This window comes from Bison bison, unplaced genomic scaffold (genome assembly GCF_000754665.1).
Source record: "Bison bison bison isolate TAMUID 2011002044 unplaced genomic scaffold, Bison_UMD1.0 scf7180017864040, whole genome shotgun sequence".
Lineage (NCBI taxonomy): Eukaryota > Metazoa > Chordata > Mammalia > Artiodactyla > Bovidae > Bison > Bison bison.
The window spans coordinates 4,494,720-4,518,699 of record NW_011494612.1 but is presented as its reverse complement, the minus strand read 5'-3'; the positions used below and the strand labels follow the sequence as shown (position 1 = coordinate 4,518,699).

Here is a 23,980-nt window from a genome sequence, read left to right as displayed (position 1 = left end):
GATCTCCTTCAGAATGGACTGGTTGGATCTCCTTGCAGTCCAAGGCACTCTCAAGAGTCTTCTCCAACACCACACTTCAAAAGCATCAATTCTTCGGCGCTCAGCTTTCTTCACAGTCCAACTCTCACATCCATACATGACCACTGGAAAAACCACAGCCTTGACTAGACGGACCTTTGTTGGCAAAGTAACGTCTCTGCTTTTGAATATGTTATCTAGGTTGGTCATAACTTTCCTTCCAAAGAGTAAGCGTCTTTTAATTTCATGGCTGCAGTCACCATCTGCAGTGATTTTCACATGTACTCATTTAATCCGAGGATTAGGTATATTTATCCCAATTCTTCATATGAGAATTATCAATTTTAAATGACATGCCCAAGGTCTTAGAGCCAGATTCAGATCTGTGCTACCTGACACCAAAATCCTCCCCATTCATACTACTCATCCACAGTTTTCTTAATTAGTTTATTTTAATTGGAGGATAATTACTTTACAATATTGTGATGGGTTTTGCCATACATCAACATGAATTAGCCACAGGTGCACTTGTGTCCCCCAATCCTGAACCCTCCTCCCACCCCACTCCCCACCCCATCCCTCTGGGTTCTCCCAGAACACCGACTTTGAGTACCCTGCTTCACACATTGAACCTGCACTGGTCATCTATTTTAAATATGGTAACATACATGTTTCAATGCTATTCTCTCAAATCATCCCACCCTCATCTTCTCCCACATAGTCCAAAAGTCTGTTCTTTACATTTGCGTCTCTTTTGCTGTCTTGCATATAGGGTCATCGTTATTGTCTTTCTAAATTCCATATATATACATTAATATACTGTATTGGTATTTCCCATTCTGACTTACTTCACTCTGTATAATAGGCTCCAGTTTCATCTACCTCTTCAGAACTGACTCAAATGCGTTCTTTTTTATAGCTAAGTAGTATTCCATTGTGTATATGTACCAAAACTTCCTTATCCATTCATGTACTGATAGACATCTAGGTTGCTTCTATGTCCTAGCTATTGTAAACAGTGCTACAGTGAACACTGGGGTACATGTGTCTCTTTCAATTCTGCTTTCTTTGGTGTGTATGCCCAGCAGTGGAATTGCTGAATCATATGGCAGTTCTATTTCCAGTTTTTAAGGAATCTCCACATTGTTCTCCATAGTGGCTACACCAGTCTGCATTCCCTCCAGCAGTATAAAAGGGTTCCCCTTTCTCCACACCCTCTCCAGCATTTACGGTTTGTAGACTTTTTGATGGCAGCCATTCTGACCAGTGTGAAATGAAACCTCATTGTGGTTTTGATTTGCATTTCTCTAATAATGAGTGATGTTGAGCAACATTTCATGTATTTGTCAGCCATCTGAATGTCTTCTTTGGAGAAATGTCTGTTTAGTTCTTTGGCCCACTTTTTGATTGGGTCATTTATTTTTCTGGTATTGAGCTGCATGAGCTGCTTATATATTTTGGAGATTAATTCTTTGTCAGTTGTTTTGTTTGCTATTCTCTCCCATTCTGAAGGCTGTCTTTTCACTTTGCTAATAGTTTCCTTCATTGTGCAAAAGTTTTTAAGTTTAATTAGATCCCATTTGTTTATTTTTGTGTTTTGGTTTTTTTTCCATTACTCTGGGAGGTGGGTCATAGAGGATCTTGCTGTGATTTATGTCAGAGAGTGTTCTGCCTCTCTTTTCCTCTCAGAGTTTAATAGTTTCTGGTCTCACATTTAGATCTTTAATCCATTTTCAGTTTATTTTTGTGTAACTTATCCACAATTTTAAAAGTCTCTCTGAGACAGACTGATCCTAATATATCTTACATGAGTACACGGATGACAAGAATGGCTCTGCAAGTGCACTTACCTTCGTGGCCTTATCAGAGGAGTTAGACCCAGAGGTCCAAAGGTTTCACGTGGAACCGTGAAAAAGTCATACTTTTTCTAGGCCTCAGTCATTCCATCTAAGAAAGATAAATAATAGTGGCTCTTTAGTTATTCACTCATTCAACAAATATTCTAAAAACTGAAGTGACAGTGGAAAAAAACACAGGTTAAGAGTTGTTAATAAAAATAGGAACCCCTGTTCAGATTATTGTTGCTAAAATAAAGATAATACTAAGTGCCAATGGCCTAGGGTATGTGGAAGACTGCATTCAAGATTGTTTTGGGTTAGTTTCTTAATCAGCAAAGCAGTTTGAAATCTTCTCATGTATCTGTCAAATAAAACTACAGGCCCAACTGACCAACATAATGCAAGTTGTTACTTATGAAAAACAATAGCCTGGATCCTCAAGGTTCCTGTGAATGGTTTCTGAAGACAAATTTGTCCTAAGCGATGAACAATACATCTTTAGACTTAAATTATTACAGAACTTCAAAGTGCCTTTTCATTTGCCTAAGGAACTCATTTCTTTCAGTGAAGGCTGAGATCACGTGATTACCCAAAGCAAGAACACAGTACAGGAAGACTAATAATCTATAATGGCAAAAGAGATATCTATTAAGCAAACAGAATGGGCAATTTGAAATAAAGGGAAGTAAGGCCATTTTGAAAGGCCATTTTGTTCAGTTTAAGAAAATTCTTAAGTTTAATCTTGCTGGAACTAGTGAATGTTAAGAAAACACTGAATGAGAGAGTAAAAAAGAAAACTTGCTGTTCAGTTGCTAAGTCCTGTCTGACTATTTGTGACCCCATTGACTGTAGCGCTTCAGGCTTCCCTGTCCTTCACTATCTCCCGGAGTTTGCTCAAACTCATATCCATTGAGTCAGTGATGCCATCCAACCATCTCATCCTCTGCCGCCCCTTTTCTCCTCCTGCCCTCAATCCTTCCCAGCATCAGGGTCTTTTCTGATGACTCTTCACATCAGGTGGTCCAAGTACTGGAGCTTCAGCTGAAGTCAACCCACATAAAGGAGGGGGAAGAGATGGCATTCTTCCTAAAGCACTTTCCCTAGAAAGGAAGAGTTGAAGTGGGAGGTGCAGAGGCGTTTGCTGGGCGGTGAGAAGTGAGATGTGTTTCCTTCCCCTCAATCAAAGACTTTACCGTGTCCCAGGCTTGAGAGTAAGAGACATCGCACACATAAATAAGCAGATGGCTCTTTCTTCAGTTCTGAATCATCCAATTTGTCCCCAGTTTTCAGAAGTCACTTGGCAAAAGGCATCATCATGAAGCCATTAACTAATGATTGCAAATTCACCAAGCCTAGAAGCCTAATTTATACACAGGAAACTATTTGGACTTTTAAAGTAATTTTCTCCTGTTAAGAAGAGGGGCATCAAGCCTTTCTTGGCATAAAAACAAAACAAACACAGACTCAAAAAATCAAGGGGGAAGCACTGGCATTAGAAAATGAAGGAAATTTGCCAGCCTAATCTTGCAGCTTAGCTTGTTTGCAAGGCCAGTTTCTAGTCAAAAAGTAGGATAATAAGAGTTGTAAATGGAATGTTAAAATGTGATTTATGACTGGACTGTGTCATATCACTCAAGGTGATCCATTTTAACTTAGCTTTAAATATCAAAGCAAAGTTCTCAGTGTTGGCTTTTTTTTGTTTGTTTTTTAATGAACTATAAAGAGGTCCTTATTGGAATTTATTTGCTGCTCAGCTGCTTGCAGTTTTTTGGAGAAGTGTTTCATTACAAGCTCGATGGCTATAAGATTAGTAAAACTCATCTTTCCTGGACCTTGAATGCTGAGCTAAGGGGATTAAGCTTTAAGCCACAAGCGCTGGGAGCCACCGAAGGTTTTAGTATGGTGAAAGTTATGACCAGAAGAGTAACAGAAGGTTCTGGCAACAGTGAGTGGGATAGCTGAGGGAGACAGAGAGAGGAGGGGAACAGAAAAGTCAAGTCAGGAGATTGTCAAAAACATTCAAAAGAAAGAGCATTTCATAGCCGCAGAATCAGGGGCCATTGTTATTTCTTGGCTGGTGTTAAATCATGTTGCCTGGATCTGGAGATGAGCACAGCTCCCAGGACTAGGGCTCAAGAGCACCCTCTCCTTGACTTCACACCTGACCCACGCCCTCCCCCTCCTTTTTGTCAGCTGACTGGAACCCCTCTCCACTCATGGTGAAAGGGTTGGTGGGGATGGGCTGGAGTGCAGAGAGAGGTAAACCAGAGGAGCTTTGCCTGCCTGGAACCAAGACGGTGCCAAGAAGGCAGCACAGGGAAGCAAAGCAGGGGTGGTGGTTTCAGGCCAGCCTCTTTAGCAGTGTGTGCCTCACCTCGCACAGGTTACTTTGCTTTTCTGGGCCTGAGATGCCCCAACCTTCGAACAGAAAGGCTACTGTGGATGATTGCCATGGTTCTTTCCAGCTTGAGAATTTATAAAATCAGCAGTGCATTATTAATTTAAAGATGCATTTCATGGACCACATTCAATTCAGTTCAATTCCAGGGCGGACACTGTGCAAAATGCCAAAGGGTTTGATTTCCTCCTTTTATTCCCCACCACTCCATTTCTTGTATTTTTCCATTATTTTTCAGATACAGTATTTTTCCCCTGTTCCTTTTTTTTTTTTTCTCCATTTTCCAGTGGTAGCAGGGAGGGGGCTGTTTCCATAAGACAAGACACTGGGATCATCTGTTTATTGACAGGACAAGGGACTAGCCCGCCAGCTCTTTTGCACATCATTCTGCTGATGTCCCGTAGTCCTGTACCAGCAGGAAGAGGAAGTTGAACTCAACCTCCCTTCTGACTTTTATTTTTTAATCACTGCTTTCTCCACCAAGCTGCAGGCTTCCAGATGTTCTAGGCAACTCTCCCTCACTGCCTACAGGTCAAGCAAGATGATTGCTGTTACCCACTTTTCCCTAGGAAAACAAATAAAGAAGGAGGCTATTTATACTGTCTTGCTGTAGTTTAACTTGACAATAATTAATACGCATGTGCATATGTACACACACAGCCCAGCCTCTTGAATGCAACTGCATCTGTTTAACCTTGGCCTACTCAACTCTAACCAGAGAGCAGGGCCATGGAGGCCTCACTCCCAAGGAAACAACTGAACCCTGAATTAGTCACCTGTCTTTTAGTCCCCTGAGCTACTATTCCATTTGAGAACTATCAAATACTTGTCTTGCTCATCTCAGTTGAAGCTGAGCTCAGCTAGGGTCTCCCCTATTTTACTGCCCCACCCCACCCCCAACCCCAGCCTAAGGCTTTCAACCCCCGACTCAGTATCTCACTTCCTACACCAGCCTGGTTAATATTCTAAGCACAACTTCTAAAGAAAGAGAAACAGGCCAGCAGAGGAAGCGAGAATCTATTTCTTCCAGTGCTCACAGCCTAAGGAGGCTAGAGATTTTCTCCTAACAATCCAGGATTCTGCGATGAGAACCAGGTTATTGGGTAGCTAGAAATACTTCAAAAATAAAACACTCAACACCCAAGAGAGGCCTACGTGGATGTACATGGAGTCCAAAGCTGGAGAGATGAGGAAAGACTTTAGGAAAGACTACCAAAAAAGTATTATAGAAAATGTAAATTATTATTAAAATTAGAGGGAGCAGTTGATCCAGCCCCATCTCCTAGAACAATAACAATAATATCTGTATTTTAATCTAGTACATACCACACACTTCATATACATTAACATGAATTAGCACAAAAATCCTAATAAGGTGGGCATTTTTATGCTCTTTTTTTTTAAAAAAGAAAAGCTCTTCCCTGGTGGCTCAGATGGTAAAGAATCTGCCTGCAATGCAGGAGACCCGGGTTTGATCCCTCAGTCAGGAAGATCCCCTGGAGAAGGGAATGGCAACGAATTCCAGTATTCTTGCCTGGAGAATCCCATTGACAGAGAAGCCTGGAGGGATATAGTCCATGGGTTCCCAGAGAGTCAGACAAAACTGAGCAGACTAATACTTTAGATAAAGAAACCAGGCTTAGAAAGACCATAACTCTAACACAGATCTGTCTAACTTCAGAGACTAGAGATGATTACTTCTGCAAAAAATAAACTGCTGAAACTTAAACTTGGTAAAATAAAACCAAAGCCAGTGTACTGGAGGCAGACCTTTTGGGTCCAGGGAACAGCAGTGTGACCCTGGGCACATCCTTTAGGTCACACTTTCTTGTCTATGAAATACAAGTTTGGGATCCAATCATTTCTTCCAACCCAGCACCTGGGAGTGAGCTTTATAGTCCCTGCATGTCTCAGCCACAGGAGCCAACAGCTAAAATCTTAGCTCAGCACCACAGATCTCTAACAACAGGAAATGCCACTTCAGAGGCTCTGGAAATGACTCAGAAAATCATTCTGTTCTCCAAAGAGAACCTATAATTTATACGACTGTGATTATCCCACCGGTCAGGGCCTAGGTAACATTCAGCATTCCATTCCATGGCACTCTGACAACACTGGAGACAGGAGCTGTGCTCAGTTTTTTTAAATACATGTGTTTAAAGCAGATAGTGACTCAAAAATGAAACAGGGTAAAAAAATCAATATTACAACCCACACATTCCTCTTATGTGAGAACCCATGACAAGAACATGTTAATGGCAGGGAGGGCTGGGGTTATTTACCAGCAAAGAGTCTTCATTTAATAAAAGGAGTCACCAGGATTCCTAAATAGTGTATGTTTATAGTCTGCAGAGACTGAACTTGATGGAGAGATAGACACTAAACCAATGGTGACTGAATGCAGATCAAAACCAAAGTGAGAACATGTGTTATTTAAATTGAAAATAAGATATCCTGTTTACAAAGGTTTGCTTTACACATAAGTGTTAGGAACCAGTGTTTGCTGAACGGATGTGAGTGTCCCTTTGGTATGGCAGGAGCCCTCTAGGTACAAATCTACACAGAGGGGCTGGATGCACACAGGTGAGGGAGGGAGAAAGAGAGGTGGAGGCGAGATGTGAGGGAGCCTCATTTCTGCTTAGAAAGGCATCATGGCAGTAAAAAATTGTATTGACTTAAAATAAAAATGGATGTTGCTAGAAAAGAGGATGATATATGGTGCAATTCTTTGAGTTAAACAACCAAAAATGAACCTTTGTCTAAGCCATCTAGAATATCAATAGGGCTTCTTCGGTCAGTATGTTAACCATTAAAGAGAGTTTGATAAGCAAAAGCAATATTTCTTGTAGCAAGGCCGGCAATCAGACAATGCTAGCATAAACAACGTCCCCCAGGAGGAATCGGAAATCTCATTACTGCCTTTGTGGTTTACCATGTCCTGACCCACAAACAACCAAACATTACCAACAACACACTGTGGATCGCCTTTTAAAGTTTATACCCCCTTTTCATGTGGCATTTCTTATTTAATCCTCTTCACAACTCTTCAGGGTAAGCAGAGCCAATATATTATCTTTGTTTTGAAGACAAAGAAACAGGTTCAGAAAGGTAGACGGATTTGTTTAAAGACATACACTTTTTCTGTAACAGGTTAATCTAAAACCCTGGAGTTCTGACTCTTAGTCCAATGCTCTCTCCACAATACCCCAGTAGGATCTGAGGCTTGGAGTACTCTCTTTCATAGGCTTACGTGGAAGGCAGCTCATATGTTTTGTGTGAAGATACAGACACAGCAATTTCCCACACTGGGAAGTTTGTGAATCAGTAAACAAATATTTGTTGCAAGAAGTCTGCTCGATCATATATTAACACTGAAGAAGACTAAAACATGAGCCATGTCCTCAGGGAGCTGATAGCTGTGAGGCCTAGACTGTGAAGGGACTTGAAACCACAAGATGTATTATCAAAAGTAGTATTAGCATCAATTAAGCCTCAGAGAATGAAGAGGTGAATCAGAAGGGGAAATGGGAGAAAGAGGGGAAGAAGGGTTAGTACCCAGGACGGGGCACTACTGCTTAAGGACATGAAGGCCCACACAGGAGGGACAGTAGATTTAGGCCCCCTGGAAGAGGGGAGTTGGAACTGAGATACCCACACAGATCTAGGACTTTCAAAGGACCTCATCGTCAGTGAAAGGAAACACAAGAAAAATCCTACTCACCCATCAGAGATCATCAAGGGAGCTGGTCTCTGCCCAGAGTTCTGAATACAAAACAAAAAAGGCTTGCATGAGAAACCAAAACCTTAGCCTTTCCACAAAAGGGTGGAGTCTAGATTCACAGTACTCACTCAGTATGAGAATTCCAAGGCTAAGAATTTAACATAAAGACTGGGCCACAAATACCCATAAGGCACCTTTCACAAAGGCTTCCCAGGTGGCCCAGTGGTAAAGAATCTGCCTGCCAACGCTGGAGACAAAGGAGACATGGATTTGACCTTTGGGTCAGGAAGATCCCTTGGAGGAGGAAATGTCAACCCACTCCAGTATTCTTGTCTGGAGAATCCCATGGACAGAGGACTCTGTTGGGCTACAGTCCATGGGGTCACAAAGAGTCAGACACAACTGAGCAAGTAAACAACGAGAACCTTGCAGAAGAAAAATGCAAAAAACTCTGAAAGGATACTCTGACCACCCAGGCCAGATGGGATATCCCAGACAAAATAAACTCCACTGAAGTTTGCTCACAACCAAAAATTTAAAAACATATAAAGAAATATTCTCCAACGAGTCAGAATGGGTAACACAAAGAACTGGAGATTATCCCAAGAACCTGAGCATTACTCCAATTAAATTCTCTTTTGAAGCAAATTTTACATTAGCTATCAGAAGTGGAGAGAAACAGCATGGGAGGTCTACATTTGCCATGATATTTTAGCGTTTTCCATTTCAGGTTCTGAAAACCATCCCTCTTTATTTTGAAGATTCTGTTGGCCAAATAAGTTCAATAGCTGTAAGTCTCCATGACACCATGATAAAATGAACTTTAAAAAAGAAAAGAAAGAAAAGCCACAGATCTAGAAAAGATACATTCACTGTATCTAACTAACAAAGGATTAGTATAAATCACATGTATTTTAAAATTCCTACAGATGAATAAAAAAAAGAAACAACACAATAGAAAACGGGCAAAGATTAGAAACAAGCAATTCACAGAAAAGGTAAAGAAAAAAAAGACCTACTTAACAAATTGAATAATCAGAGAAATACTTAACAAAGTAAACCCACTGAAGTCTTTCTAAACCTATCGTTTAAGCAACAATTTTAAAGTCTCATAACACCAGGTGTTGGTGATGATGTGCAGAAACAAGAAGTCTTACATATGTCTGATGGAAGAACAAATTTCTGCAACCACTTCAGAAAGAAATTTGGCAATATATTGTAAGTTAAAGTTACTTTACACCCCAGTAACTCCAAGCACACATGTGTAAGGAGACGTACTTTGCCAACAAAGGTTCATATAGTGAAAGCTATGGTTTTTCCAGTGGTCATGTATGGATGTGAGAGTTGGACTAAAAAGAAGGCTGAGTGCCAAAGAATTGATACTTTCAAACTGTGGTGCTAGAGAAGACCCTTAAGAGTCCCTTGGACTGCAAGGAGATCCTGAAGGAAATAAACCCTGAATACTCACTGGAAGGACTTGATGCTGAAGCTGAACCTCCAATACTTCAGCCACCTGGTGCAAAGAGCAGACTCATTGGAAAAGACTCTGATGCTGGGAAAGATTGAGAGCCAGAGAAGAAGGGAGTGACAGAGGATGAGATAGTTGGATAGATCACTGACTCAATGGACATGAGTTTGAGCAAATTCTGGGAGATGGGAAGGACAGGAAAGCCTGGTGTGCTGTAGTACATGGGGTCACAAAGTTGGACACAGCTTAGCAGTTGAACAGCAACAGTTCAGTAAGAGATTACACCTGAGTTATAATAGATTATCTAGACCTAGAGACAGATTAACTTCAAAATTAAAACTCTGAGTGAAAACGTTAGTTGATACTATTTTTAAACATTTTAAACACATACAAAACAATCTATAAGGATACAACTTATGTGATTTAAAAAATGTTTAAAACATCTGTGGGGATGATGAATATCATCTCCAGGATAGTAGTTACCTCTACAGAGAAAGAAGGAAGCAAGGAAATAGAAGAGTCTTAGCTATTGATTGGTACCTTTTATTTATTTCCAGAAAGAAAGATCTATAGCAAAATTGGTAAAAATCTGTTAAATAGGAACAGTTATCATTTTGCTTTCTAAACTTTTTTTAAAAAGTAGTTTTATTTATTTATTTCTGGCTGTGCCAGTTCTTCATTGCTGCACGGGCTTTTCTGTAGCTGTGGTGAGTGGGGGCTACTCTCTAATTGCGGTGCATGGGCTTCCCATTGTGGTGGCTTTTCTTGTGGAGCGTGGGCTCTAGAGCTCTAGTGCAGCGTGTGGATTTAGTTGCCCTGCTGCATGTGGGATCTTCCCGGACCAGGGATCGAACCCATGTCTCCTACATTAACAGATGGATTCTTTACCACAGAGCCACTAGGGAAGCCTCTGCTCTCTACATTTTGCCTATGTCTGAAATATTTCATAATGTAAATTTTTTAATGTTTTATTTTAAAAGTTGACGCACTGTGCCTAGCCCCATATCAGAGAGCAAGATGGCCTCAGTGAGGTTGGCAGGGACTGAGAAAAGTTTTCCTAACCATTACTGAGAGAGAGTAGAATTTAGAGGTCATGGTCCCACGGAGAGAGACAAGGAATGAGATCATAAGGTACACCAGGCAGGGCTCTCACACACCCCTACCAGCCCAGTTGGATCAGGGCTTGTTTATTCAGAGACTGGAGACCTCAGCAGCTATAGCCACAGGCGCTTTGTCTTGGAAGGAAGTTCCTAGTCCCAGTGGACAATTCAGCCTGGCCAGAGGGTTGGCAAAGACTGAGCTGGTGCTTCTTACCTCTGCAATGCCAGTTTGATTTGGTTGTTAATTATACACTGTGCGAGACTGAAGTCCCACCTAATAAAGCCAACCATAGTGTGGCCTCCCAAATTCGAAAGAGGGGTGGGTGGAGAGGAACTCTGCATGTTATTAGTTGAATCTATTTGCTTGTTTTATAACCTAGGTATTAGAATTAGTAGTTTTTTTTTTTTAATCTATGGCATTCACTTAAAACAGGACTTAATAAATATCCCATTCTTGATTCAAGCAAACTAATGAGTGTTCATGGGTGAAAAAATTTTTTCTAGAGAAAAAAGAAAGGAACAAAAAATATGCTCTGAATGCTACATCTCTTACATGAAAATAATTTGTAAACTGATATAACAGTAGGCATGTTAAAGTGACAGACTATAGTCTTCTTCCTCCTGCCTAAATTTTTTATAAGTTAGTTATCACTTTTTTATAGTAACAGAATTTTTAAGAAAAAGGAGTAACACTGTATTTCTGAAATCAATTAGTTCTACTGATTGAGAGAAATAGATCTTTTCTGGTACCTAGAAGAGAATCTTACAGTTGGTTAAGAAATAAGTTTTAATTAATGATATTCCACCTTTCTAAAAGAGAAAAGAACTATATTCTATCTTCTCCCCCTGAACAAATTTAAAAATTGAAACAACCCTTTGAAATCACTAATGTTCTATTTGAATAGGCCCTTTATCAGCATTAATACTAGCAACTGGCAGGAACACATTAATTAGTAATTTTGTGAGGTCCAGGTTTTGAAAGCACTGTATGCCATTTGTGGGTTTTACGAAATAGACTTTCATGGAATTGGACTCCTATATAAACCTCCCAGGACAGTCATTCAGCCAGGCAGTTACTAGCATGAAAATCAGCAGGTCACATCCTTTATCTGAACAGGGTCACACTCAGGGAGAACTATTTATACCAGGCTAAGCACTGTTATAACAGGAAGGAATTGCCACCCCTTCAGCTTAGGTGTAAGGAGAAACTTAAACAAGCCATTCTTATCCTATAACCTTGTATTTATAGCCAGTGAAAAAGGCCAGTCATTGAAATCCAACTTTGTAATTCTCCATTCAGAATGCCACTGTAGGGAAAACATCATGTTTAACTCTGTCATTTGACATTTTTCATACCACGTGGGTGTGTTTCCTATTTGAATTTCAGCCACAGTCTTATTACTGAGCTACTCACATCTACCACTATGATCGGAAAATAAAACTGGCTATTTGCCCAGATACCTCAGTGTACAAAACACAATAAGTTAGAAGTAGAATGGGGATTTAGAACTTGAGAATTATAAATCTGAAAGGTAATGTAAGTAGTTAATTCCCCCAACCCTGCCTTTTTATTTTCTAAATTGAGAATACCAAGCCTCCAAGCAGTCTTGTCTGAATTGGCTTGGTGCCGTTTCCCAGTGACTTGAACACAGGACAAGCAGTATAAGATGCTATATTCCAGACTAATCCTTCTTGCCCCCAGTGTGTGCGTGTGTGCTCAGCCTCTTCAGTCTGTGCCTGATTCCTTGAGACACTATGGACTGTAGCCCACAAGGCTCCTCTGTCCATGGGATTCTCCAGACAAGAATACTGGAGTGGGTTGCTATGCCCTCCTCCTGGGGATCTTCCTGACCCAGGCATCGAACCCGCATTTCCTGCATTGCAGGCAGATTCTTTATCCACTGAGCCACCTGGGAAGCCTGCCCCCACTGTGTAAGGAAAGGAAAGTGAAGTCACTCAGTCATGTCCCACTCTTTGCGACCCCATGGACTGTAGCCTACCAGGCTCCTCTGTCCTTGGGATTTTCCAGGCAACAGTTCTGGAGTGGATTGCCATTTCCTTCTCCAGGGGATCTTCCCGACCCAGGGATCGAACCCAGGTCTCCCGCATTGTAGACAGACGCTTTACCGTCTGAGCCTTCCTTGACAGTCAGAACCAACTGGCCCACACAGTAACCCCCTTCCTTCCTTCCTTCCTTTTTGATTCAGAGACATGAGCCTTGCCCAAGATTACAAAACTATTCAGTGGGAAAGAGAAGACTAGAATTTAGAATTCACTCTTGTTCTCACAAGACAGTAATTAAACAACATTTACTGGTGCTTACCTTCAGCCCTGCATTTTCTTAAGCAAGATGCATGGAGCATCTCATTTAATCCCTACAATAAGAAAAACAAATACTGCATAATATTGCTTATATGTGGAACCTAGAAAACTGGTACAGATGAACTTATTAGCAGAGCAGAAATAGAGTCACAGAGGTAAAGAACAAACTTATGGTTACCAAGGGGAGAAGGTGGGGGTGGGGGAGTGGTGAATTGGGAGATTGGCATTGACGTATATACTACTATGTTTAAAACAGATAACTAATGAGAACCTACTGTATAGAACAGAGAACTCTATTCAGGGATCCGTGGTGACCTAAATGGTAAGGGAATCTAAAAAAGAGGAGATATATGTATATGCATAGCTGATTCACTTTGCTGAACAGCAGAAACTAACACAACATTGTAAAGCAAGTACACTCCAATTTAAAAATGTTTTTAATGTGGTTAAAATTAGAAAAAAAATCCCTGCAATAGCACTTTTAGGAAATATGCTATTATTACCCCCATTTTACAAAAGGAAGGGCTTCACTGGTGGCTCAGATGGTAAAGAGCTTGCCTGCAATGCATGAGACATGGGTTCAAATCCCTGGGTCGGGAAGATCCCCAGGAGAAGGGAATGGCACCCGACTCCAGTATTCTTGCCTGGAGAATCCCAAGGACAGAGGAGCCTGGCGGGCTACAGTCCATGGGGTCTCAAAGAGTTGGACACGACTGAGCAACTAACACTTTCACTTTACAAAAGGAAAAACTGAGATGTGGAGAGCTCAAGTTACAAGGTCACAAGGCCATCACTGATAGAGCTGGGATTTGAAAGAGGTAGTCGGATGCCAGACCTCCACTTTCATCCACTATGTCTTCCTTCTTCCTTCCCATCTGTCTCCCACTCCAGTGCCATTTCCACTACACAGGCTCAAGGGGTCGCATTCCTTCATCTCTGGCCTTAGCACCCAGCAGTGTCTGACACAGACTTGTCACTTAGTTTGATAAAAGGGGTTGAACTTCTCCATGTAACACATACAGGCAACTCCAGATGCACTGTTCTTAAAATCAATATTGAATTACATAACTCAAGGATAGTGACAAACTAAGGCTGATTGAAAACTTCCTGGCCTGAAGCCAAGACATTTTAAATCATAAAAGGTTTGGCTTGAGGGTTTGTTGGGTTTGTTTCCTTAGCACTTCCAATGTGCCTAGACTGTACTAAGCACTTCACATACATCATTGTATAGAACTGCTCGCAGAAATCCTGTAACATATGTCTATGATTATCCCCAGTTTACCCTGGTGGAGTAGCTTGCCCAGGACCATGCACCAGTACGGGGTGGAGACAGACTTTTCATACAGAAATGTTTCATTCCAAACTCTGCACTTTTCTACTATAAATATGAAATGAGTGTTAACCCAGCCATTTATACTATTTTTCCCAAAATCTTTTCATCAGCTTGTTAACATAAATATTCATGTTGAAGACTCCCCACCCCCACCACCCACTTCAGCTGTACAGAATATTCTTGGGCCCCAGCAGCTAGAAGGAGAAAGGCAGGAGGGTAGTGCCAACTCAGCAGGGAGGCCAGGCCAATCACCCTCTAGAGAACAGAGTTCTGCCCCTTTCTCTGAGATACAGACAGCAAGGATCTGGGCAGTGCCCAGGCAGCAAGCACTTATCTTGTTTATTACCTGCCCATCCCTCCTTAGCCACACCTCTTTCCTTTACAGGACCCAGTTCAACTAGTCTGTCTAGGTGTCTACATCTCCCCATTCTGTGGATTCAGGCTCAACTGGGCAATAGAACCACCCATCATTATGTGGCTTCTGCGAAAGTGGGCTCCAAATTCCAAAGGATGAGCTTCCAGTGAACCCCACAGCACATCTCATGATAAAGTCCTAGACAGCCTTCACCCAGTAAGAAGACCAGCCAGTTCATTCCCTAAAGGCAGAAGCTAGCACAGAAATACACTAAACAGGAGAACTGTGTTCCATAACCCACCTGGAAACCACTGGAAAAGCAGGGGGTGAGAATGCACTTGAAGCCTGATCTACTCTCTCATCAGGACTGAGAGACAGGTGAAAAAAGACGAATTCCTTGAGGTACCAGAGAGGCCTCATAAACACTATTTTTTTAATTTTGTTTTTATCACTGTTTTAAAAAATTTATTTATTCCTCTGGCCTCTTCTAGGACCCTCCTCTTGTTTTCCGGCCTTAGTACCTTAGTGGCCTTAAAATTACTTTTGTTACAAGGTTGTGATGGGAGTGGGGGAGAGCCTGGTAGGCTATATTTTAGCAAGGATAATGTAGACCTTGGCGCTAGTGGTAAAGAAACTGCCTACCAGTGTAGGAAATGTAAGAGACATGGGTTCGACCCCTGGGTAGGGAAGACTCCCCAGAGGAGGGCATGGCAACCCACTCCAGTATTCTTGCGTCGAGAATCCCATGGACACAGGAGCCTGGCAGGCTACAGTCCGTAGGGTCGCAAAGAGTCAGACACAACTGAAGTGACTTAGCACGCACACGCGAAATGCTGATCTCGAAATATTTAATAATTTACCTGAAAAATCAATGAATTGATTTCATTTTCTGGGTCTGTGTATGCCTATGGTAGGACAAAATCAATACCTAGTTTCTCTAGATTTCATGAGGAATGTTTAAACAGCCCCTGTGTCTAGATTCTGCTATTAAAAACACAATATTAAAAATATTAAAGGCCTATACAGAAAATAGGCTTATGTGGTGACTCACCATTTAATGTGCTGATGTTGAAAAAGAGAATTAATGCCTTCCTTGAAGAGCAACCCTGTTAAATCAAACTTGTGTGTCATCATTCAGGGCACAGGATGCCTAAGTGATTGACTAAAATGTGCATTACAAAAATAGCATGACAATTAAAACCCACCCTTACAAGGAGCCCTACATAGATTATTTCTTGTAGTCCTCCCATTAAAGTAGGCATGATTGATAGTGTTTACAAAAGATCTGAAATCCAGAGAGGCAAAGGTGCTTTATCCAAGGTCACAAAGAGGGGAAATGGAAGCCAGGGCTAAGGGAATGCAATCCTGTGGACTGCCCAACTTGCCATCCCACCTCCCAGCATCTACCACCAGTCCTTACACAGGCTGCAGGCCATCCTGAGCCTCACGGAATGAGCTATCTATATGAGAAATGGGCTGTGGTTCCAACTATTTATGAATATCATATCTTAAATATACAGTGTTAGCTAAAGTCTGAAGGTACAAAAAATTTGAAATGTCATGGCTTAAAAGGTATTATAATTCAATGCTTCCGTTTTGCAAAGAAAGAATCTGAGATCTGGGGAGGTGAATTGTCTTCTAACTCAACCAACATTTAGAGTACACCTACTTCAGGCAAAACCTTCTGCCAGTTCAGTGTACACAGTGTATGTTACTTGCTTAGTAATGGAAATAAAACAAACACACCATTTATTAAAATATAGTAGGCAGAAGTATTATAAAGTGCCATCCCCTAGAAATCTCTTCTAACCAAATATAAAAAATGTTGTAAAAAAGTATATGCAAGCAAGTTCATTTTGCATTATTTATAATAGTAAAACCTTGATAGAACCCTAAATGTCTGGGGCATTCCCTGGAGGTCCAGTCGTTAAGGACACACTTCCACTTCAAGGGACACTGCTTCCATCCCTGGTCGAGGAACTGAGATTCTGCATGCAGCATGACATGGCCAAAAAAGGGAAACTGAAACCTAAATGTCTAACAGTCCCAACAATAGTTGAATGATTACACTAATTATGGCCCAACTATGTCATGAAACATTGAACAACCACCCAAATCACATTTTATGAGAATATTTAATGATCTGAGCAAACGTCCATAACATAATAAGAACTGAAAACATCAGAATACAATATTTTATGTATAGTTTGAGTGTAATTTGAAACATTTGGATCCAAAATATTAACAGTGGCTAACTCTAGGCAGTGGGATATGAGCGATTATTAATTTCTTCTTTACATTCTCTGTGTTTTCAAAGTTGTCTACGATGGACGTGTGTAACTTTCATAATTAGCTAAACAAGCAAATATTTTTCAAAGTGCTTGGCAGTCTCTTCCAAGATTCCTTTCCACTGGAGCCATTTGAGAATAACAGAATAGTAGACAGGAGAGGCAGACTGGGGTAAACAACCTACTAAGGGCTGAACTTAATTCCTTTTACATCAGGGACCTGTTAAAGGTTTCTGAGCAAAAAGGTACTAACTAGGGCTGGGCTTTAGAAGCTGCGTCTGCTGTGGGGCAGAGGATGAGGAGGAAGGAATTGAAAGCAGAATCTTAAGGGCTGTCAGAAGCAGTCAGGGCAGTCCTAGTTCATGAAGGATGAAGTGCATTCGGACTGTAGGAAGAAGGAGGGGAGCCTTGCCAGAGACACTGCATAGGCTTAGTGTTGGCCATTTGGGGAGAAGAAAATGCTGAACATCAGTTAGAATGCAGTTTCAACATCACCCTTTGGACTTGACGTGAAGTCCAAAAGGAAACACAAAAAATGAAACAAAAGCCATAGGAGAGAAAATATTGAATCAAAAAACCCTGACCAAAATCATTCTTCCTTGGCTTAAAAAGCCAGGAGCTGCCATCTGACTCATGGTTAATTTCATTCTGGTCATTCTGAATTGTGTTACTGACGTCACAGCTGTGCAGTGCAAGATATAATAGAATCAATACCCTAATCACTCAGAGCCATGCCCAGCACAGTCCTTGGACAGAGGAGAAGAGCCGGCAAACTCCTCACCACTTCTTGTTTACCCTCTTTTTGCTCTTGTCCCATTTTTTCTTTTGTAACCCTGAAACTGGCAGTTTTACCCAATGACTAACTATCAAAAACAAACCGAGGAGGGGTTAAAAATATGGAGAGAAAGTGACTGGAAACATGTGCACCAGAATATTCACAGTGCCATCTGTAGGCAGTGGAATTCATGGCGATGGATGTTGTCTCTTTTTATTTAATCATATTTCTTCATATTTTTCTAACTAACATGTAGTAATTTTGGGATGAAAAAAGTCATATTAAAATGTCAAATCATGAAAATAAAAAATTTTAACAATGGCTTGGACATCAGAGTCCTAGCAGAAGGATTGGTGTCCAAGGTCAACTCCAGTGTCAATGTTTGCAAACAAGTAATTTAAACACAGCACCTGCCACCTCAGACAAATGTATTCTTCCAACTGTTCCCTATATTCTTGCTGCTTTTAGGTCCCTCAGGCTCCCTAATCTCTCCATGCTGCTGCTACTGCTGCTAAGTCGCTTCAGTCATGTCCAACTCTGTGCGACCCCATAGATGGCAGCCCACCAGGCTCCCCTGTCCCTGGGATTCTCCAGGCAAGAACACTGGAGTGAGTTGCCATTGCCTTCTACAATGCATGAAAGTGAAAAGTGAAAGTGAAATAGCTCAGTCGTGTCCGACTCTTAGCGACCCCATGGACTGCAGCCTACCAGGCTCCTCTGTCCATGGGATTTTCCAAGCAAGAGTACTGGAGTGGGGTGCCATTGCCTTCTCCGAATCTCTCCATAACCTCTGCTTGTTTTCCACCAGACATTTCCACTTTCCTGAATATCTCACTTGGGGCATTTGGGTTTTAAATCACCTCTTTCCTCATGGAACAAAAAGGCTTTGTCCCATCAGAGAACTTCTAACATTTGGAAGACTTTCTATCATTGTTCTCAATGACGTTGATGATGATGAAGTTGAGGGGTTTAATTAATTTATTTTTTAGTTGAAGGATAATCGCTTTACAGGATTTTGTTGTTTTTCTGCCAAATATCAAAGTTGATGTTTTGACCTGGAAGCTTCCTTTCCTTACTCTCTAGAATTAAACATACAGTCCCTTGTCTATCTTCTCAAATAAATGTGTATGTGTTATATAAATAAGTGATAATAAATCTTTATGTGTTGCAAGGTAAATCAATGCATCAGGAGAAAGAGAGTAGTTAGTTTCCTGAAGGAATAAGAACTTAAAGGAGTCCTGAGGATTCATCCTTTCAACAAAATTCATTGATCCTAACAGTGCCAGACAGTGTGTTTGGGACTGAGGTGAAACTACAGATGACAAGATGAACAAAGTCCCAGCACACAGGGAACTAAAGGAAGGGCATCACCGGTTGGAGAGGAGAACCCCAAGGCTTCCAGAGGGGCTGATGGACCTGGTTCTGAAAAACGAATGTGATTTCCAAAGAGCTGTCAGTGTACCCAATGGAGGGGCAACAAGGCCAGTTCCTAGGCCAGGTGGTGTGCAGGGTACCCTCGATTTGAAGGGTAATCAAGCTGATGGGCGATGTAGGAAAGCTTGTCCTTCATTTCACGGAGCATAGGGAACTATTACAAGCCTTTCAGCAAAAGGAATAACCTGGAAATACTCATAGTTTAGCCATGAGAGATGTACTGGAAAGGCAGAGAAGGAAGTAAGTTGAAGGGTGCAGAAGGTACCTTTACAGAAGTGGTTCTTAATGGGAATATTGCTTCTTGAGGGATATTCTAAAGATTTATGAGACATCTTAACTGTCACAGTGACTGGAGGGCACACTGGCATTTAATTGGCAGGGACTAATGATGCTAGTTTTACTGCAATGGGTAGCATAGTCTCACAGGAGGAAGAATGGCCTTGCCGCTCACATGATGTTCAAATGTCCCACTAGACAGTTAACAGGTGAAAAACCTGTTGACAATTGTCTGAGCCCAGAACATAATTCCATTTTATATGTAAATAGTGTGCATATATTTTATATATGCCATAAAGACAGGCATATAGATCAATGAAATAGAATTGAGGGCTCCAAATAAAATCCTTACACTTACGGGCAATTGATTTTGACAAGGGTATCAAGATAATTCAATGAGGAAAGTACAGTCTTTTCAACAAATGGTGCCGGGGTAGCTGGATATCCATACACGAAAGACTCTTATCTCAAACCATACACAAAAATTAACTCATAGTGATCAAAGACCTAAGTGTAAGAGTTAAAACCATGAAAGTCTTAAAAGAAAACATAAGCATAAGTCTTCATGACCTTGGAGTAAGCAAGTTTCTTAGATATGACACCAAAAGCAAGCAATAAAAGAAAACATAAATTAGACTAAATCAAAACCAAAAACTTTTGCATGCAAATGACTCCATCAAGAAAGTAAAAAGACAGTCCACAGGATGGGAGAAAGTGTTAGCAAATTATGTATCTGATAAAGATTTAGTATCCAGAATATATAAAGAACTCTTAGGGGTCAATTATAAAAAGATGAATATTCAATTTAAAGATGGGCAAAGGATTTCAAGGGCTTCCCTGGTGGCTCAGATGGTAAAGAATCTGCCTGCAATGCAGAAGACCCAGGTTCAATCCCTGGGTAGGGAAGATCCTCTGGAGAAGGGAACGGCAACCCACTCCAGTATTCTTGCCTGGGAAATCCCATGGACAGAGGAGCCTGGTGAGCTACAGTCCCAGGGTCACAAAGAGTCGGACACGACTGAGCAACTAACACACACACAAGGGATTTCAATAGACATTTCTCTCAAGGAGATATACAAATGAATAATGAGCACATGAAAAGATGTTCACTAGTTATTAAAGAAATTCAAATCAAAACCACAATGAGATACTAAATGATACTCACTAGGACAGTGATAGTAAAAAAAAAAAAATGGACAGTAACAAGTGTTGATGAAGATGTGGAGAAATCGGTGACTTTACATGTGCTGGTGGGAAAGTAAAATACTGCTGCTGCCTTGGAACACAGCCTAGCATTTCCTTAAAATGTTAAACATAGAGTTGACATACACAGCAATTTCACCCCTCATATATGCACAATGGACTTGAAAGCATACGTCCAGACAAAAATTTGTGCATAAATGTTCACAGCAACATTATTCATAATAGCCAAATAGTGTAAACACCCAAAATGACATCAACCAATGAAAGGATAAACAAAATGTGCTGTATCCACACCACAGAATATTATTCAACTATAAAAAGAAATGAAGCTCTGATACGTGAAACAACAGGGGTCAACTTTGAAAACATTATAAATGCAAGAAGCCAGACACAAAAGGCCACAAATACTATTACATTTATATGAAATACTTGAAAAAGGCAAATCCATGGAGACAGAAGGTAGATTAGTGGTTTCCAGAAGTTTAGGGGAAGGGCTGCTCATGGGTATGGGTTTCTTTGGGGGTCATAAAATGTTCTGAAATTGGGTAACTGTGATGGATATGCAATTAAAAACAATTGAATCATGCATTTAAGAAACGAATTTTATGGCAGATGAGTTATGCTTCAATTTTTAAAATTTACATGTACTTAATTTTCAGGAAGGCAACTAACATATAAATCAAGGAAAAGTGATATTAGGTTTAATTTGAAAGTTTCTGGAAAATCACTTCACCCACAAGCCCTCATCAGCAGTATTTGCATTACCAACACCCCACAACTTTATTACTTGTGGCTGTTGAGATCACTCTGGGCAAAGATGCAAGTTTGAATACTTCATTATATTGTGCTTGAGCATTTACAGTTTGAAAGTATTTTTATTATAAATTAATTGCCTTCTAGTTCTTCATATTATGAGTGCACTGTATTGATTTTTCTTAAATAATGTCTGTGGGTCAAGTATATTATCTATAAATTTCATGTCAGTTTAGGAATGAGTGTGATTCCCCATCACATTAATAATGTATTATGTGCTATAAAAAAGCTGGCACTGAGGCTAATAGAATTGAGGGCTCTTGATCTATTTTCAGATCAACCCCTCATTACACACGTGCCGAATCACATCATTTAATTATAGCCCAAGATCTTCCTCATTTCTTCTCTGCACGTAAAACCCCAGACAGGTGAAACCATAGCAGCCCAGCTTCAGTATTTCCTTACACGGAAGCCTGCACAAATTAGGTCTCTTCCTCTGCAATTACAAAAATTTCCTGTAAAAAGCTTAAATTGCTTTTCTGTCTTTGGGAATGTTCAGACTCCCCACATCTCCATGGTTTGGGGGCAAGGCGATTTTGCTGATTGATCTATGTATGTTTTCTCCCCTGCTATGTTTTAAAGTATAATGTGGAAGGGACTACAGGAACCATTATTTATTCTCAAAGGATGCAATCTTCATGTCAGTGTTCAAGCCAAGTGCCTCTCTGTAGGATGTCAGGTGGGGATAACTGTTAGCATTCTTAATATCTGAGATCATAACAAAGTGTCACATTGAGGACATTTAAACAAATTTCCTCATCTCTGGCTGAGTATAAAAAGATATAGAGGAACTGCCAGGAGAGGCAGAGAAGGGACAGAAATCCAATGTCCAAGTCTAGACCTAAGCTGTGTCATCATTAATGAGTCACTTTCTGTCTCCAAACTTCTCTTCTTCATTTGTAGGTTATGGATATTAATGCCTATGCTTCCTGCCTTACAGACTTATGACAATTTAATGTGAAAATATTTACAAGGTGTTTTATAAAGTATAGACTCATTTATTCATTCCTATGTTCTGAGTATCACCTTCCTGCCAGAAGGCCCTTGCTTGGTGCTGGGGACACTACAATGCCCAAGACAGACACAGCTCTGCCTTCATGGGAATTCAGGGACTAAAAGGGACACAGACTCTAATCAATAATGACAAAATTAGTTCACTGATTCCATGGAGGGCTCCAAAGGAGAAGTATGGGGTGCTTTAACAGCTTACAGAGGCGGGATAGGGCCAAACTCGTTCATATATCAGAAATGATGCTCGGGTGAAGCCTGGGGTTGCTAAGAGCAACCTAACCAGCAATTCCAAGAGTCTGATCTGTGATTTTGTTTAAAACACAGATTCTTATACCTCACTCCCAGAGATGTGGAAAAGCCTGAAGAGCTGAGTTTGTGCTTTTGGTTTTTTGAGTTTCCTGGGTGATATCTCATGTGCAGCCAGAAGTGGGAACAACTGACCTGAGCTAAGAGTAGGGAAGATTAAGCAGGTTAAAGAGAGCAAGCCACTGTGAAGGCCCAGAGGTGGGACTGAGTCTTGCTGCCAGATGCAGAACAACTGCACAGGCACTGCATCTTCTCGAAGGTTCTTAGGAATGCAGAATCTGAGATCCCATCTCAGACTCACCGAGGCAGAAACTACATTTTATTTTTTATTTTATTTTACATTTTCTAGTTTGCTTTTATTTTTTTTGTCAATATTAATTTAATTTAACTTTATTTTTTAACTTTACAATATTGTATTGGTTTTGCCATATATCAAAATGAATCCGCCACAGGTATACATGTGTTCCCCATCCTGAACCCTTCTCCCACCTCCTTCCCCATCGCATCCCTCTGGGTCGTCCCAGTGCACTAGCCCCAAGCATCCAGTATCATGCATCAAACCTGGACTGGCGACTCGTTTCATATATGATATTATACATGTTGCGATGCCATTCTCCCAAATCATCCCACCCTCGCCCTCTCCCACAGAGTCCAAAAGACAGTTCTATACGTCAGTGTCTCTTTTGCTGTCTCGTATACAGGGTTATTGTTACCATCTTTCTAAATTCCATATATATGCGTTAGTATACTGTATTGGTGTTTTTCTTTCTGGCTTACTTCACTCTGTATAATAGGCTCCAGTTTCGTCCACCTCATTAGAACTGATTCAAATGTATTCTTTTTAATGGCTGAGTAATACTCCATTGTGTATATGTACCACTGCTTTCTTATCCATTCATCTGCTGATGGACATCTAGGTTGCTTCCATGTCCTGGCTATTATAAACAGTGCTGCAATGAACATTGGGGTACACGTATCTCTTTCAATTCTGGTTTCCTCGGTGTGTATGCCCAGCAGTGGGATTGCTGAATCATAAGGCAGTTCTATTCCCAGTTTTTTAAGGAATCTCCACACTGTTCTCCATAGTGGCTGTACTAGTTTGCATTCCCACCAACAGTGTAAGAGGGTTCCCTTTTCTCCACACCCTCTCCAGCATTTATTGCTTGCAGACTTTTGGATCGCAGCCATTCTGACTGGCGTGAAATGGTACCTCATAGTGGTTTTGATTTGCATTTCTCTGATAATGAGTGATGTTGAGCATCTTTTCATGTGTTTGTTAGCCATCTGTATGTCTTCTTTGGAGAAATGTCTATTTAGTTCT

At 40.8% G+C, this 23,980-nt stretch overlaps 1 protein-coding gene and 1 non-coding gene across 2 annotated transcripts in view; both read left to right on the top strand.

The window, feature by feature from the left end:
• SLC7A14 (solute carrier family 7, member 14) overlaps window positions 1-23,980 on the top strand; it is a 110,631-nt gene that overhangs the window by 12,386 nt on the left and 74,265 nt on the right. The window lies entirely within an intron of this gene.
• Window positions 20,161-20,232, top strand: TRNAC-GCA. The gene has a single exon. It is a non-coding gene; the product is annotated as a tRNA-Cys (tRNA).